The 14948-nt window shown below is 43.2% G+C and overlaps 1 pseudogene; it reads right to left on the bottom strand.

Moving 5' to 3' along the window:
- Positions 1-8328: 8328 nt before the first annotated feature.
- LOC101575554 lies at positions 8329-13726 on the bottom strand (annotated as a pseudogene).
- Positions 13727-14948: the final 1222 nt, after the last annotated feature.

Here is a 14948-nt window from a genome sequence, read left to right as displayed (position 1 = left end):
GCATGTGGTGCTGGGGGATTGAACCGCGGTCCCTGGGCTTTGCTAAGCTTATTCCAAGTAGGTGCTTTAGACCACTGAGCCATCTCACCAGCCCCAGGGGAAGGTTTTTTAGAGGGAGTTTTTTGATAAAGGCTCTCACTATGCAGCTGGGACTCAGTGATCCTCCTGTCTCAGCCTCTCCAGTGCTGGGAATACAGGTGTTTGCCACCACAACCATGGAGCTAACAAGGCATATGGTACCCAGGATCAAATTCAGGACCTTGTGCTTGCCAGGCAGGCACTTATGCCGCTGAGCTATCTCCCCAGCCTAAGTAGGGTTGTGTTTATTTTTAAAATAGAAAATGATTAAAAATGATTAAATGATGAAGACTGCTTTAGTTTCCATCATGATTGTGCAGGTGGAGTTTTTCTTAGAGAAAATAGGGCCTACTTCTAAGTTTGTAGGAAGGGTATGAATAGGTGAGAATTAACAAGTCAGGCAAGAAAGCATTATAAGCAAGCCGTAAGCCAATAATAGCACATAATGACAAAATATCCATATGCTAGGAGATGAAGAAATAATAAAAAGTTAAAAAATAAAAAGTAAGTTAGAAAATATTTAAAATCAATTGGTAACAAGGAAATATCAAAATTTGTAGATGTAGATAAATCAATTCTACAGAAAAATGTATAGCTTTAAATATATGAATCAGAGAAGAAACTGAAAATGGATAAAAATGAATACTCACCCTGAGAATTTAGAAAAATAATGTTGAACAAATGCAATTATAGTAGAACAAAATAACCTGGGGATGAATCTCAGTGTGAAGAGACTGAATTCATTCTTTAGTGCAAAAAAATTATTAAAAAAGAAATAGGACACACATACACACAAACAAAATAATATGAATAATAATGAGACACTACTACAGATGCTGCGACTTTAAAAAGGATATTCTCAATAACTCTGATTCAATAAATCGAAAATGTCAATGAAGTATATCAGGTACTAGAAAGGTTCAATATATCAATTTTTACTTAAGATAAAATAGAAAGCCTAGCTAGTTCTCTAACCACTGAAGAAACTGAGTCAGTTACTTAAAGTCCTTTCTGAAAAGAAAAGTTAAATTCACTGGTAAATTCCAATACTCCAAGGGGAGAAAATTTTGGTCTTTGGCAATCTCTTCCACAAAACAGAAACAGAGTGAATAAGCCCCAAGTCATTTTATAAGGTTAGCATATCAAAACAGCACAAAGACACTGTAAGAAAGGAAAATTACATACCAATCTTACTCAAAAATATAAATCTAAACCTTTAATGCTAGCCCCCAAAGACCAGCCAAATATAAACACAATTGGTGGTGGTGAAGGGCATGCAGATTCACATGATCAGTGTGTCTTTTAATATAAGAAAATGGGAACTAAGTAGCTGAGGAAAATCCTCCCCGATACTGAAACCAATGGTGAATTTGTTTAAGTGCCATGCAGAAAATCTGAGGAGAAACAAGAATGTAAAATATCTAGAAACACTGCTGACCTGGTTGGATCATTTATTCTGCTTCAGAGTAAGAATGCTGGGACAGTGCCTGGAAAATGAGGGAAGGCTGTTAAGATGCTGGGTACAGGCTACTAGGTCAGTGTTCCAGTCCCAGTCCCAGACAGCAACCGCCCAAGTGCATATCAAATATCACTATGGGTATTGAAACAACTGGAGAAATTTGGAAGAAAACATCCCTACCTTGGAAGAGGGCCTACAGTGGCCATTACACTCTGCAGCCAGCCAGCTCCTGATAGGACCTGATGCTGTGGGGTGCTTCAATTACCACTATAAAGGAAGTGACTTGGAGGGTTGACACTTGATTCATCGGAATCTGGCAGGAAAAATTACTGGGGCCAACACCGCCAAAATGAAAGGACTTGAAGAGAACACTCAAGACAATGATAAAAAAAATTTCAGGAATGCACTCCTCATTCCACAGAATGAGTCATTTTTATTGGAGAAAAGCTTGCTAGCATTATAAAGTACATAGAGATAGCCTTGACCTTGTATGTGAGCCTCCCAGGGGCATAGGACGTGCATAGCCTTAGGATCCCACTTTCACAGTGAAACCTATGATTATGATATTTAATCACCTGCAGATGTCCTGTGGGATTCTCCACTCAGGCAAGAGGTTGTTTGAACAGAATATCTCCTCACTGAGGTAGCTGGAGTGGTGGCAGAACTCTGAATCTTCCTCTTCTAGCCTTACTACCACCAAGTATAGGTCTATGGCAGAAGAAGGTGCTCTGGAGAGGCTACCATGGTGTGGTTGGTTTCAACGCTGGGGAGACTTGGACCTTGGAGCCCATTGGAATGACAGATGGCATCTAGCCACAGGATGGCTCCAGAGGTGCTGATTCCTCCATGGGGTCACGCCTCACATGGAGATCTTGGTGGACCTATTATGACTACACAAGCACCTGTTCCCAAGATATAGCTGGATCTATTACTGCCAAAGGTGGTCATGAATTAAATCCATCATGAGTCAGAAGCTGCTATTAAAACTGATGAGACTTTAGAAGGATCCAAAGTTTGTATTATTATCATTATAGGAACACAGTACCAGACAGGGAATGCATAGTATTTGCTTTGGAACAGTGTGATGTAATGTTCTGGAAAGTCTTTCTAAGACCAGTAAAGCACTGAAAAAAATCTAACATTAAAAAAAAAAAATCTCCCTCTTCTGCTTTATTGTTGTTCTGCACTTGAGACATGGTGAGATCTTTGCTGTTCACTAGATGCAATCTCAGTTCTTTACAAACAGGGTTGGAAAAGAAGGTGTGTAAAAACTAACAGAAATTTGAAAAAGCAGCAGAGTGAGTGGATTTTATTTTCTTACATGCCTTTCTGTGGTTTAAAACACATCCTCCCCCATGTAATTATTGTAAACACCTTTCTTTATGATCACTGTAAGCATGTCAGGAAGCAGAAAAACAAGAGTCCACATGTCCCTGGCATCTGTTCAGAGCAGAGTGCAGGATATAATGCTCTTTTGTAAGAAACATTTTAAGATTTTAAAATTAAACTTAGGGAACCTAAACCAAAACCAAACAAAACTAAAACATAGTGCATCATAATGGGCTTATCTTGGGAATACAAGGGTAATTTAATGTTAGAAAATGAATTGGAGCTGGTATACAGCTCAGTGGAAGAGCAGCTGCTTAGAAGGCCACGGGTTCAGTCCTCTGCTGAGAAAGGTGGAGTTGAGGAATCAGTTAAATCAATGAATGTGTTGTGGTGTAGGTCTGGGGTGTCCCCCCGAAGTCTAATGTGTTTGGATCATAGGGATGCTACACTCATCAGTGGGTTTATCCACAGGTAAGTTCAGATGCTGACTGTGCTGTGAGGAGGTTAGGTCTGCTCAGAAGGGAGCAGGTCGCTGTGAGCATGACCTACAAGGCGAGGTGTCCTTTACTGACTCCTTGCTCTTTCCACTTTCTGGTCACCATGGCAGTGGCTTTTCTCCACAGGCCCTTCCACCACACTGTTTCTTCTTCCTTGAAGCTGGCCAACCATGCAATACACCCACTGAAACTGTGAGCTGAAAACACCTCTCTCTTTCACTTTCAGATTTTGGGTATTATGTCTCAGAGAGCAGGAAAGTGACCAAAACATAGTGTATCAATAAGCTGGTTAAATAACAAAAACAACATAATTATATCAATAAATACAAAACAAAGATAAAAGTCTAGTGCTTGGGGCGAGGGAGCTGGCTCAGTGGAATAAGAGCTTCCCTGGCAAGTGCAAGGGCCTGAGTTCAATCCCTGGTTCCGCCAAAAAAAAAAAAAAAAAAAAAAAGAGTCTAATGTTCATTCATGATTTAAAACCTAAAATAATAATTTAGGAAATTGTGAACAAAAGGAAGCTTCATTAGCTTAATATAAAGATCATATCTGCAGTTAACATAATGATAAAATACTGAAAGCCTTAGGATGCTTACAAAAACAACATTATTTAACATTTTTTTTTTTGAGACAGGGTCTTGCTATGTAGCTCAGGCTGGCATCGAACCCATGGCAAGACTCCTGGGTTCACAGTATTGCCATGGGTTCAATGGGAATAATTCAGTAGAATTACAGGCATGTATCACCACCCCAGGCATTATTCAACATTAAAAAAAAATTTTTTTTAATGCATTTAGTACAGGGTCTACAGAGTCTCACTACACAGATTGGACTCATAGTGATCCTGTTTTCAGCCTCCCAAACACTGGGATTACAAGTGTACCCCACTATGCCCAGTCTCAGTCTCCTTCTTATGGTGCCCTGGGAGCAAGGCCAGCACTGCATGCCAGGGATCAAACCCCAGTCGTGCTTTAGTCCACTGAACTATCTGGCCGGCCTCATCATTCAACATTTAATGGCAGTAATACTTAGGGAAGTAAAGCAAGAAAAACAAATAAAAGATGTAAGATTAAAGGAAGAAGCAAAATCATATTTCAAAGGTGATATAATGATGAAAACCCCAAATGATATATTATTACGTTGATGGAATTAGTAAGGGGCCAAGGAGATAGGTCAGTAGAATAAGCGCTTGCCTGACAAGCACAAGGGCCCGAGTTCAATCCCTGGTTCCAGCAAAAAAAAAAGAAAAAAGAATGGCAATGGAATATCCATCCCTGAAAAAAGTAAACAAAAAAGGGATATAAATGAAGAACAATTTTGTATCTGTATATACAAAATAGGATAGATATACAGCTACTTTCTGTTAATTCAATGAGAAGAAAGATTTGTACTAATAGTATTTGGACAGGATATCATGTCTGCATCTTGTACTATGAATAACCACTATGAAGACAACAATATGCAATGTATTAATTATTGAAACTGTCTCATTGCTATTTGTTTCTCAATAAAATTAATAAAAACAATGAACAATTAATTTTGTGGGAAAAAAAAGAATTAGTAAGAAATTTTATGGGCTGGGAGATAACTCAGAGGCATAGCACCTGCCTGGCAAGCACAAAGTCCCAAGTTCGATCCCCAGTACCACATGCTCAGGACCACATGTCATGTTGGCTCTGGAGCCCCAGGCACGCTTTTCCGGCCTGGAAACCAGGTGTGATGGTGCATGCCTCTAATCTCAGTACCAGGTGGGCTGAGACAGGAAGATCACTACGAGCCCAAGCTATGTCGTGAGACCTTGAATCAAAACAGCAACAACAACAAAAAAGAAATTTTACTATTCTTATTAAATAAAAAAGAAGTATTAAAATGTATTTCAAGGCTGAGGGCATAGCTCAGTGGTAGAATACTTGTCTACTACGTACAATGCCCTAAGTTCAATCCACAAAACTGCAAGACTAAAAATTTGGTACAAGAGCAATAATAAGAAAGTTTTAAAATTAGAGATGTTTATAGCTATGCCTATACATTTGATAAAATTCACACCAAGACTTGGACTGGGAAAACTGCAGCATTTTATTGAGAATCATTAAAGAAAACTTAAATAAAAAAGAGAATGTGGGGGGCCCGGGGATTTAACTCCCCAGGCCTGCAGTGCCCGCCCCGCCCCCAGAGTGCTCTGAGACGGCTAATGGGCAAATGAGACTGGGCGTGGTGGCGCGTGCCTGTAATCCCAGCTCTTGGGAGGCTATGAACAGGAGAATCACTATGAGTCTGATCTAGTAGTGAGACCCTGAACACCCTGTAGACCCTTCCCTAATGTGGGAGGCTCAGTAACTCCAGGCCTCCAATCTTATTGCAAGTGGGTTTCCGGGTTCCTGTGAAACTGCCACATCATAACTCTGCTCCATGTATCCCTTAATGGTCGCCTGAGTGCCTCTGACCTATAAAATTCTCTTGGTGCATTAGCGTCATTAGTGACGCTGACTTCCTCTTCCCCTACCTCTGCTGAGCTAAACTCCTAATTCTTCTTACCCCGCCTATTTCCCATGAGTCTCCTGCTATGCCCCGGAGGTGGGACTCCCTGTCATAGCCCGGTTGCCTAGTTACTCGCGCCTTTTACCCGCTGTCATCATTTCCCTAAGCCTCCACTATATATACCCAGAGTTTCCTTTGAATAAACGAGACTTGATCAGAATCCTGTCTTGTCTTCATTTCTCGCGTCTCCTGTCCTTTGTCCCCTCCTCAATTCCCCGCTCCTCTCCCAGGTGACCTTCATTGACTGACCCGCTGGATGGGACACCCTAAAATACAGGAAAAGAAAAAAAAGAGAGAATGTGCAAAGTTAATGGATTATCAGATCTAATACGGTGCAGTTATCAGTTCTTCCTAAATTGATCCATAGGCTTCATTAAATCCCTCTCACAAAAGAGATTTCAAGGGATCTGAAAACATGATTGCAACACTTACATAGAAATATAAAGGACTAAGAATAGCCAAGATCCTCTTTGGAGAAAAAGACAGGAAGACGTGCTCTTACATAATATCAAGACTTAGTGGGAAAGTCAATCAAATCTTATAACATCTGATTTAAGTCCAATGTGGCATTGCCAACCAGTGAGAAATGAATACTATCATAAATACAGAGTTTGGGGACAACAGAGTATCCATATGGAAAAAATTGAAATTGGATCTGTACCTCACACCAACTCTAGAAATCAAGTCCACGGAGACATAGCTCAAACTGTGGATGTCTTTTGGACTTGCTATAGGAGAAAACCTTCATGATCTAAGAGGAAACAAAGAACTAAGACACGGAGTTTTTCTTGTAAAGAAATATTATATACTTGGCTTTTTTTTTCACAGTGCTGGCCTTGAACTCACTTTGTAGCCCAGGCTGTCCTCAAAATCCCAGCAATTCTCCTGCCTCAGCCTCCTGAGTGCTGGGATTTAAGGCATGCACTTCCACCCCTAAGCTGACTTTTGTAGATTAAATAAAGACTGATTTTTGCCTGGCAAGCTCAAGGACCTGAGTTCAATCCCCGGTTCCGTTAAATAAATAAATAAATAAAATAAAGAATGATTTTAAAAAAGGAAAAAACCAGACTACCAAATTGAAAAGGGGAGAAGTATACAAGTACTTCACAAAAAGGGAAATTTAAATGTTCAGTAGCCTTATAAAAAGTTATTTTTATAAATAGCAAAATATAAAGTTTAAATGAGCTTTAACAATGAATACATATCCAATACAAAATAATACATACCCATACAATTGGCTAAAATTTAAAATTTCCTATCAAATGTTATTAAAGATATGGAACAACAGGAAACCCCATAAATTGCTGGTGGGAGTATAAAATGCTACAATTTAGAAAAGGTTATTGGGCAATTTCTCTTAGAATTATAGCTTCACACACTACATCACCCATCAATCCCACTCTCACACCCTACAGAGACTCATGAAAATGTACAAGAACATGTCCAAGAATATTCATAACATTACTGTTTATAGTAGCACCAGATAATTCAAGTGACCTTTTACAATAGAATGGAACTGTGCACTGGAACACATTTTTCAATATGATACCATGTAACAATGAAAATGGATGAACAACAGCCACAGGTGCCAAAAATGACTCTTAAAAACAACATGTAGCAAAAGAAACAAGACACAAGAGGATGCGCATGGTATGATTGCCCTTCAACAGAGATGCTAAACAGTATCTATACATCAAACTACAATTATTGTGGAGGGAGTACACATATAAAAAGCGTATCAGTCAGCTTAAGTTACGCTATAGTAACAACTTCAAAATCTTGCTTTAAAACAAAGATTTCTTTCTTTCTCACATTAGTATGCACTGCAGGTTGGCTACATCTCATTTCCATGTATTGGTTATTCTGAAAGCCAGGCTAATAAGACACCCCAGTGTCAGGCCAGTTTCATAGGTCTAGGGGAAAGAGTCATGGTAGAAAAATATGATGACAATACTTATGATATTTGGTTTTTTTTTAAACAAAAACAAATCATTTTAATAGACATGGTTTCCACTTCTGTTGATTCACCCTGATTTGTACTATGCCCATGTACCTGTGCAGTTTGGCCTTCTTTCTAGTTATTTATTTTCCAGCGTGGAGCAATCTTCAACAGTAGACAGTTCAGCTGAACTGTTTATTCTTAAGCAATGCAAGTACCATGTCCTCAAAGAACTTTATCAACTTGAATATTTTCAAAGACCCCTTCAAGGCAGCTCAGCAGGGTGGCTCTTCCCTGAACTGTCCTATTTGGAAGGTGGCAGAGAGAGTGTGTACCTCCTCAAACTCACGGGTTGCTTGTATTCCTATCTCAGTTCAGGAGATGATAAAGACTGAATAATAAACAGATCTCCAGCAAACAGCCCCACAAGACAGCTTATTTTTGGAAAGTCAACCAAATCATGCAAACCTTCCTAATGGTGTAATGTGTTCCAGGGTTCTTTTGATATTTAAGAAGGGAAATCCTAATCCTGGTGCACAGGCTTTCATGACAAGTACTCTTATTGATGGCATGACAGGGTTTTCTTCTCCAGCCACCCTTCCATAGTGAAGTGATTTATTGCATTCGAAGCAGAGTCGAAAGCATGAAGATGTCTACTTTTGCAATCAGAGCTGGTGACAGCCTTCTCATTTCCTGCCAAATGGATCAGACCACACTTTTAACCCTGGTGGCTGCACATCTTCTTGAACGATCCCAGCCCGATTTATAGCTTCTTCCTTCTGGTACTCCTCCAGCCTCATTAGGAGCCAGAAGTAGATGGGGTAGAAGGCAGCGCCAACCAAGAAGAAGAAACCGCCAAAAAAGAAGCGCAGTGCGCAGGTTCTGGGATGTGGTGCTAGGCAGGGGTGAGAGCTGGCCTGACCCGTGAAGGGCGCTGCACGCGTGGAGACCCACGATATTTGTTTTTGAAAGCAGACATACAACTTCTACTCAGGTTCCATGGGCTCACATAAGGCATATGGTACCGCTTCATCCATACTCAAGAAGTATACCCCCAGAAAGGCTGGCAGACACACATTCAATAGAGAATAAGGACAAATATTTTTAACGAGTGGCCTCCAGGTTGCCATAACTCATGATTTTTTTTTTTGCATTTTTATCTTTTTAAACATAAACAGCAGCTTTTGATATAATTGTTCATGTCTTCTTTATTTCCTTCACAGCCCTCCTCACTGGCTGCTTCTGCCTAGTTTCCTTTGGTGGCTGTTCCTCCTGACCCCAAAATGATACGCAGTCTGAGAGCTCAGTCCTTAGACTGCTTCTCTTTCTTATTTACATGCATGTCCTTGGTGAATGCATCTTGTTTATGACTTTAAATGCCATCCACATAGCACAGATCCATCCTCGACTCCACCACTAAACACCAAATGCCCACAGACACCTTAATGAGGAGGCTCCTGAGAACCTTAGACTTCATATGGATCAAAGAGAATCCTTGATTTTCTTTCCTAATCTTCTCCTTCTTAGACCTACCCCATAACAGAATCTGGCACCACCATCCATTCAGTTTCTCAAGACCCTCAATCATCTTCTCCTTATCTACATCAAATCCATCAAGTCCAGGTGATTTGTTCCCCCAAGAACAGCTTGTCTGTGACTGTCTCACCCACCCCATGACCATCTTGGTCCATGCCACCAGAATCTCTACCTGCACCAGTGTACAGCAGCCTCCAGTGGCATCCTTCTGCCATCTACAACCCACTTCCTCTCAAGCCACAAGGGTCTTTCCAAGGCGGAAATCCAATGACTATGTTCCTTGCCTCATCCATTCAGAGTCTCTGTGCTCTGGACCATGCATGCCTGCCTGCTGCTCCCACGTGCCCACTATATTCAAGCCAAACTCTACTCTTTTGGTTTCTCAAGTACTCAGAACTTTACTCCAGGCCCATGCACAAAGCTATTTTCACTGATGCTGTAGTTATTTGTTCTATAGAACAACCCAGCTCAAATGTTAGTGACTGAAAACAGTGATTTGCTGTCATTCTGAGGTCCAGCTGGGGGTTCTACAGCTGCAGCAATAAGGGCGGGCTGCAGTCCTTGGAAGGGTCCATGAGGCTGCTGGATGCTCTGGACACCTCACACACAGGCGGCTGGAAGCCCAGCTGGAGCCATGCCTCAAATGCCCACACCTGGACACACTTGTGACCTCTGCTTCTCAGTGTGGCAGTTGGTTCCAAAGCAAAGTGGCATAAGAAAAAGAGTTCCAAGAATCCAAAAGCAAAAGCCTCCTGAGAAATTACCTCCAAATGACACAGTATTGCTTCTGCCATATTTTATTTGACAAAATTATCCTACCAAGAAACAAAGGGTAGACAGACTGCAGCTCTTGACACAGAAGTTAGGTCACCTTGCGGGAGGCAGGTGAGATGGGATATAGTATTATAGCTGTCTTTGGAAAACGTGATCTGTCATAGTTATTTTTCTTTTCCCTTAGGAGGGGGACACCAGGGACTAAATCCAGGGCTTTCACAATGAGTCACATCCCTAGCCACCATCTCCTTTTTAAAAAAAAAATTGTTATAAGTTCTCACTAAGTTATTAAGTTGCCCAGACTGGGCTCAAACTTGCCATCTTCCTGCCTCAGCCTCCTAGATTGCTGGAAGTACAGAAATATGCCACCATGCCAGCCTTTAGCTAGTTTCTTCCTGCCATCTATGCCTGCACTGAAGTGTCTCAGATGGCCTTTCTCTGGAGTAGTCACTCTATGCCAGGTCATTTATTTTTGTCATAGCAGTTATTATACCTGCCATTATCTGATATTTCCAATGGGATTATGTCCAGATAAACCCCTTACAAATTTGAAAATATTGTAAATGAAAATGCATTTAATATAAGTAACCCCCTGAATGTCACTGTGCCTCTGAATGGGCTGTTAGCCTTTGTGGCCCTGACCAGGAGCTGCAACTCACTGCCACTGTCCGGCACCTCAAAAAAGGGTTGCAGCACATACTGCTTGTCTCTAGAAGCAAGGTTTGATGTATGATTTCTCCTGAATGTATACCACTTTCCTACATCTTAAAGCTGGAAAGTTGTAATTGAGCCAGCATAGGTCAAGCTATCATAGGTTGGAGACCATCTGTAGTTGCATTTAAGTACCCTGACTCAGAGTAGGGATTTTATCCTGCTCAATGCAGAGTCATTTCCTCTTTAAGAGAAGCCTGGTACACAGTAGGTGCTGAAACATTACCTGAATTACTGAATGAAGCTGCAGGGGAAAACATTTGTACACAGTGGGCAGGAAGCTCTTGTGAATCTCTTGGGGACAAGCAGCCTGTTACAGGAAGGGTGCAAGCAGGGACAGGATAGGCTGCCTCCAGGGGTGCTGGAGAAAGAACTTGGCCTCAGTGGGCAAGGCTTGCGCTTCCCCAGGGAGGGCTTGGCTCTTGTACCCAGTCTGGGAAGCAGCTTCTTTCCTTTCCCAAAGTCCTCTTGATCCTGTGGTTCCAAATGGTAAAATGAGCCAGGGTTTATGGCTCCGGGAAATAGTTGCAACAATCCCATTCTTATCACTGACCACATGACCCCTGCATCCAGGGAAAACACACAGTTATTTCTGTTTCCTTCTTCTCACCCACTCCCTGTTAGACTCAGCTCCTAGTGTGAGCTCTCTGGCCAAGTGCGCCACTGCCTGAGTGTGAGGGTTGTGGGGCCCAATTATCAAGTACAAAGTTGAAGGAGTCTCTGTCAGAAGGCTTCAGAGGCTCCCGTTGCCTACAGAAAATGTTTTCCTAGCACCAGAGGCCTCCTTTACAGAAGCAAATCTTTGGGAAGAACAGCAAAGTGTTTGAGCACTTTTGTCTAGTTTTATACTGAGTTTTCCATGTTTAACTTCACTGAATCCTCCATCAATCCCCATGAGGTGAGGACCACTGTTTTAGCTCCCTGGTCACCCAGTGTATGGACCAGAACATTCTCAGTTCAGACCACACATGTTCCTGGCTTTTGTTTTTGAGACTCTGTCTTTCATATGGAACTTTCTAGTGGCCCCTGATGGCAAAACACACTTCAGAAGAGCTGCATTCACTAGAATACGCAGAGGATCAGGAGTCTGCCCAATGAGCTCTCCACTGCTTCCCTCAACACAGCGTCCCCAAACCACTAAAGCACTGAGTCCACCATCCTTACCGCAGAAGTGGGCCAGATGATCGTGCAGACTTCAGAGTTACAGCCCTACACTTTCCAGCTGCGGGATCTGGGTACAATCTTCCTCACTTGTAAAATGGGCTGAGACATTCCTGCTTCAGTGAGGTCATTGTGAGGAGAGAAAGGGAGTGGAAGGTGAAGGGCTCCTTGCCAGGTGGTGGTCCTCACAAGCTGGCTTAGTTATTATATTTATTTATTTATTGCATGTGTGGGTGTGTGTGGGTGTGTGTGGGTGTGGCCAGCTCAGCCCACCAGGGGGGCGGGGCTGGCTGGCATGTGGTGCTGGGGGATTGAACCGCGGTCCCTGGGTTTTTGCTTAGCTTAGCTTGTACTAAGTAGGTGCTTTAGACCACTGAGCCATCTCACCAGCCCTGGCTTAGTTATTAGGGGCAGCAGCCCCTCAATCCCTTATTCCAGATTCCTAAGACATCAGACCCAGGGCCATGGGCCAGGTGGCTTTGCTGGGTCTGGGACACCATGAACAGATGCAGAGTGGCAAGGCTGCTGATAAATCTGTGAGATTCCAGAATGTCTGTCCTCACCCCAAAGATAGCAGGTACGCTGGAGGGCTGGGCCCCACTGTAGCAAGTCCAAATGTTGCCTAATCTCTAGATAAGTGTGTAATGAACTGTCCCTCAAGCTGGTGGCCTGACTCTTGCTGCCCACTTGGAGGCCAGGCTCTGGGGTTAACTCTTCCCTTCCCAGCTCCAGGGAAGCAAGAGCACAGCACTGAGGAAGGGCTGTGCTGACCATCCATTGCTGCTTCAATGACCCCGGAATGGAGTGGCTAGAGAAAGAAATAGTTCCCCCTCAGTTCTCAGTCTAGGGAATCTGAAAGTGACTTTGCTGGGTCATTCTGGCTCAAGGCTTTCCATGAGGCTAAAACAAGTCTTAGTGACAGTTACCTCAGGGCTTGATCATGGAAGGACCAGATTCCCAGTTCACACACACACAATTGCTGGTCTGCTTCAGAAAGCTTGCCTCTGAGTGCCATTACATGGGCCTCTCCATGGCTGCTACATGCCATGGCAGCCAGCTTACCCAGCACAAGCTGTCAGGAGAGGGCAAAGGAAGACACTGAGAATGGTTGTCACATCCCTCTTATTGTCCTACACCTTGACTCAGGGCTTCTGACTTTTTTGTTGTTGTTAGATTCATGGAAATTAGCTGAGCCAGGAGGAAGGGCTATCAAGGAGTATGAAAACCAGGAAATGGCGATCACTGGGGGCCACCTTGGAAGCTGCTCACCTCATGGGGCTGCTCCTGAACCTGGCAGCTGTGGACAGGTGCAGAGGTCAGGCTGACTCACGCTCTAGTGCCCCTGCCTGGGGAACCAGGCCTTGGCCTCAGCACCTGACTACAGCTGGTTTGTCCCACTGACCTGTGGGCCTTAAAGATTCACTTGACAGCCCAAGCTTTCTTGAGTTCCACTACTCTGGCCAGGCTCCCTTTGTGTCTCTCTGTCCTCCACTGGTCCCCCTGCCTCTGTTCTGCTCCCTGAACCCTGCCCTACCCCTCTACATTGCCTGTCTCTTCCCTCAGGGAAATCACCAAAACACAGATCTTTCCTTGGTAGAAATCCTTCACATGTTTCCAAAGAGTTTCAACATCAAGAGCAAAGTCTGGCCTGTGGCTCACAAGAGCCCGCAGGCTCTGGATGACCCTGAACCTCACCAGCTGCATGGCATAGAGGACGATCCCTGCTCTCTGTGCCTCTTTTTAGGCCTCAAGCCTTGTGCCCTCCTGACAATAGTTCTGCCCATCCTTCTTTTCTCTCAGGATCCTGTTTCTTTTCCTATCCACAGACCTGGCTCTCATCATCCTTTGGGTCCTAACAACCTTTGGAGCTCAGTGCAGAAGTCACTTTCCCAAAGAGCTGTCCTTACCCTCCCAACAAGCTCTGAGTCATTCATGGAAAACTCATTCTTCTTGTCATAGCACTTTTCCCAAGAAGTTTCCCTTGTGCAGCATCACAAAGACTGCATGTTCCATGTGGCAGGAGCTGTGCTTGGTTTTGCCAGCTATGGCCATAGTGCCCATAACCAGTGGCTACTTAAACACAATTTAAAAAAAAAAAGGGGGATTGGGGATATAGCTCAGTTGAATAAGTGCTTGTCTGGCAAGTGCAAGGCCCTGAGTTCAATCCCCAGCTCTGAAAAAAAAAAATTGAAGTCTTTGGGCAGATGGTAAAGCTACAAACTTAGAAGACATAAATCTGTTAGAATCACAGAACTCCAGAGCTCAAAGGGGGCTCAGGAATCAGCCACCAACCTTTCCTCTAGAAGAGGAAATTGAGACCCAGAGACAAAGTGAGAACAGAGACAGGAAGCCAGGTAACTGTGGTACAATCTCCCACCTGCCATTTTCCATCTGTCAGCCCCATTTGCCCCTGTAACTACCTAGCTTTCACCCGGACATTCAATAGTTGCTCACAAGTCACTCTGTCAGCCCTAAGACTTTGGAACAAAGATGCCATCAGCCACTGGTAAAGTTTCCTTTGCTGGTAAATTCTTTTCCTAGTTATAGAACCACCCAAAGATGCACAGTCAGTCCAGAAAGACATTCATTTAACCCCAAATCAAGAAACAGGGGCCAGTCAAATAGTTCAGCAGATGAAAGCATCTGCAAGCAGGTGCATGGGCTGGGTGTTTGATCCCCAGGCCTGCCACACTGGCCCCACCCCCAGGGGCACACTGAGATGGAGATTGAGACTGAGCATGGTGGTGCATGCCTATAATCCCAGCACCTGGTAGGCTGTAAATAGGAGAATCACTACAAGTCCGATCTAGTAGTGAGATGCTGAACACCCTGTAGATCCTTCCCTAAAAATTAAAAAGAAAGAAAGGTCAATAATTTCTGACATTGCCAGTCAAGCGGAAGACCCAATACTATTATGGACTACTGG

The sequence above is a fragment of the Octodon degus genome, unplaced genomic scaffold (assembly GCF_000260255.1).
Source record: "Octodon degus isolate 3935 unplaced genomic scaffold, OctDeg1.0 scaffold00037, whole genome shotgun sequence".
NCBI classification, from domain to species: domain Eukaryota; kingdom Metazoa; phylum Chordata; class Mammalia; order Rodentia; family Octodontidae; genus Octodon; species Octodon degus.
Note: the sequence above shows the minus strand (reverse complement) of the source record. Positions and strands in the feature narration are given on the sequence as shown.